The sequence below is a fragment of the Leptidea sinapis genome, chromosome 11, assembly GCF_905404315.1.
Source record: "Leptidea sinapis chromosome 11, ilLepSina1.1, whole genome shotgun sequence".
Classification (NCBI taxonomy): Eukaryota; Metazoa; Arthropoda; class Insecta; order Lepidoptera; family Pieridae; genus Leptidea; species Leptidea sinapis.
In genome coordinates this window covers 11,033,399-11,036,978 of record NC_066275.1, presented here as the reverse complement: position 1 = coordinate 11,036,978, position 3,580 = coordinate 11,033,399, and positions in this window count along the sequence as shown.

Sequence of the window (3,580 nt, the reverse complement as noted above, 5' to 3'; positions counted from 1 at the left end):
AAGACTATGTAAAAAAGGACAATGTAAGCACACTTTTCTCTTTGCTCGTGTGTCAATTTCCACTGTCCAAATCGGTTTCTAAATTCAACATAAGTAACCTGAACAGAATAAATATTTTACATTGCTGCTTATTGACCAATAATATCTTAAACAAATGGAGTAAATCCGGGTATGTATATATGTCGCAGGGATATAATAAAAACAGTGATTTGGTTATATCACGGAAGATGTTAAAATAACAACACGGTTTTATAATTTCTCTAAACAAATCTGTGATGTGTGACCAAATACCAGAGTTGGTTCCGTGAAATTACAAAACGTCTTTTCTTGGGTATTTAAAAGGTTTATTTGTTAAGTCTTAGGCATAATTTGGTATGCTAAAACTTTGTATCGTGTCGCAGTAATGGGAGGGCACCACTCCCATGAAAAGGTAACGCAACATTCTCTTCAAAATCAAATTAATGTAACCTAACCTCAAAACAGATAAAAGCAATTAAAAGCAATTTATAGGCCAAGTAGAAGCCCAGTTTCACCCATATTATTTATAAAAAACCACAAAGGTCCACCTAACCTGTCCGAGTCGGGGTAATGACTCTGAAGTTTGAAGCTCTGTTTGACATCCTAAGTTCTTCTAGTGACGTCATTTATAGCCATTTCACGGAACCAATACAGGTATTTGATCAAATCACTATAGCTAAATATAGTATAATTTAGGTTCTTAAAGGAGACATTACAGAATTTAATGTTATCGATGTCGTATTACAGTACGCTAAACCTATGGTCATATTAAATCGTACTCAGATGAAAATACAAAGTCTCACTAAGTCCATAAAACTTTATGAGCGCTTAGCTTGTATGCCTTTAAATAGACTTATATTTTAAAGCTACCACAAACTTCATTTCCGCATTATTTTCATAATAGAAGTTATACTTCTTAAGGCGTGTTATTAAAAAAATAATGAGAGTTAAATTTTAACATGCGCGCGCATCTCTGTAACACAAAAGAAACAGGGTAAAGTTGACACCTAAAATTTTCTGACGTTTGCGACATTAGTTATTTTCCTTTTTTTGGTTTCTTTGTCCATTATTAGGACAGGCAAAGGGTTCAAGCCCATACAGCCGTATTCGTTGTTCAATAATTAACTGTCAAAGCCATCTTTGCAAGATTTTTACAGTATATTTACTTCTCAATACATTTTCGATAATGTTTTGTATGTTCATAAGCACATTGAGGAATTTTCTAGAAACTGTGACATTCATAATGTTAACACGAGGAACAAACATAAACTTGTTATGCCTACTACTCGGTTGGGTCGAGTTAGTAAGTCTTTTGTTGGGCGATGTATATGCTTCTACAATATGATCCCAGAAAATGTACAAAACAAATGTGTTACGAAATTTAAAAGAATTGTTAAAAAACGTTTGTGTGGGAAAGGTTATTATAGCATAAACGATTTTCTTAATGACACCACGGACTGGGAATAAAGCGAACACCCTCAGGCTCTTTAATTATAAATGTTTATTGTACGATATTACATTGTAATCCATATTTTAAATAAAAAAAAAGCCCGCTGAGTTTCTTGCGCCCATTCTTCTCAGGTCTGAGGCAGTCTCTTTTGAATGGGTGGTAGATTTTGACGTTCAATAAATGATTTTAAATCCTATTTTGAATAAAAATATTTGAATTTGAATTTGAATTGTTCTTCCTACAAAATTAGAATAGCAGGAGGAATAAATATATATTAATATAAAAACTTATTATATATATAAACTTCTTGCGTGCATGCGTGTACATAAGTACACACACACTTTTATTTTTCAAATGGCACGAACAACCCGCGTAGCATCATAGCAACGCGCGCTGATGTGAGTGTAATGTAGTGACGTCACCGCAGTCATCGACCTTTCTCCGTAAAGGCTAGCTAAGCATGCACTCTGTACCCACGTGATCTGTTTTATTTGTTGAGGGACGAAGTGTCCCGCAAAGATGCTGATCTAAAGTCATTTTGTAGAATACCACTTGTCTCGCGACATGTTAAGCCTATAGCTACTTTAGGTTAGCTTTGCGTTAGACGGCATATGCGAGTATGCTTTTTTTTTTTAAACCATTTATTCATCATGTTTTTAATTACTATTCAAGTGGTAACATAACCAGGTAGGCATTACCAGGTTTGTATTTATTAAAGTCTGTGGATTGACGAATCTTCTTTATTATGTAATTGATGCGCCCTGCCCATTACAATGCAGTGCCGCTCAGGATACTTGTAAACTGTACCAGCCTCAAACTCTACCTGCCCAATCACTAGCTACGGCGCCCTTCAGAACGAAACACAGTAATGCTTATACACTACTGCTTCACGGCATAAATAGGCGCCGTTGTGGTACCCATAATCTAGCCAGCATCCTGTGCAAAGGAGCTTCCCACTGGTGGTCTCTATGGTGACTAGTTTGGTAGCTTACGGACACAACGGTGGCCTGACTGGTATGGTTTTTCGGTGAAATATAGCCCTTATAGCAAGCAAAATAATCGTTTTCTTCACAAACGAATTAAAATTCACCTTTAACAAGTTTTTAAGCTGACTGTGATTAATATAAGACTTCCTAACTCATATAATTCATATTCAACAAAGGCTAAGAATGACGCGAAGTGTAAAATAAGTTCATTAATTTGCAGGATGGCTCATCGAAACTTGCTCTTATCTCAGTCTTCAGAATTGAGTTTTAATTCAAATCGTGCATTCTGTTCGTGTCTGAAACAATTCAACTGCACACTCAATGCTATTGGATCTGTCTCTTGGTAATAATTAGTGAATTAATTGGCATTTCGTCCTTCTTACTTATAAATGATTCCTTCTTCAAATTTAATTTGAGAGCCTGTATTAATGTCTTGTCTTTAGGTCCTTAAAAGCTACCAGTGGGAAGCGAAGCAGTAATGTTTAAGTATTATTGTGTTTTCTATCTGAAGAGCGCTGTAACTAGTGAAATCACTGGGCAAATGAGACTTAACATCATATGTTTCAAGGTGACGAGCGCAATTGTAGTACCGCTCAGAAATTTTGGGGTTTTTCAAGAATCCTGAGCGGTACTGCATTGCCAGGGGCAGGGGTTATCAATTACCATCAACTGAACGTCCTTGTCGTCTGGTCGGTTATTGTCAAATAAAAATATTACATTCCCGTTTTCCTGTCTTTCATTTCCGCTGCAACCTCTTTAATAGAAAACTTTTTTTGTAGCCCTCTCAGTAATATCGTTGAGGGTCACTTAGCTAGAAGCTAATTTAGAGCGCAGATGTTATGTCGTTTTGTTGATCGATAACATTGACCCCAACAAAGTAAGTACAAGTAAGAAAGTTGTAAGTTGTATTCAAAGCTTTTTTGAATATTTCTCACAAATAAGTATACAGGATATATTCTACTTATATTAATTAATATTAGTATTTTTATATTATTACTATTTCAAAATAAACTTAAACGTAATAATTATACAAAACGCTGTCTAATTTCGATAATTAATAGCGTCGATTGTCAAAACATTTCTTAAACTTTTGGAAAATCCAAAAGTGCTCGGCTCTCATTAAAAA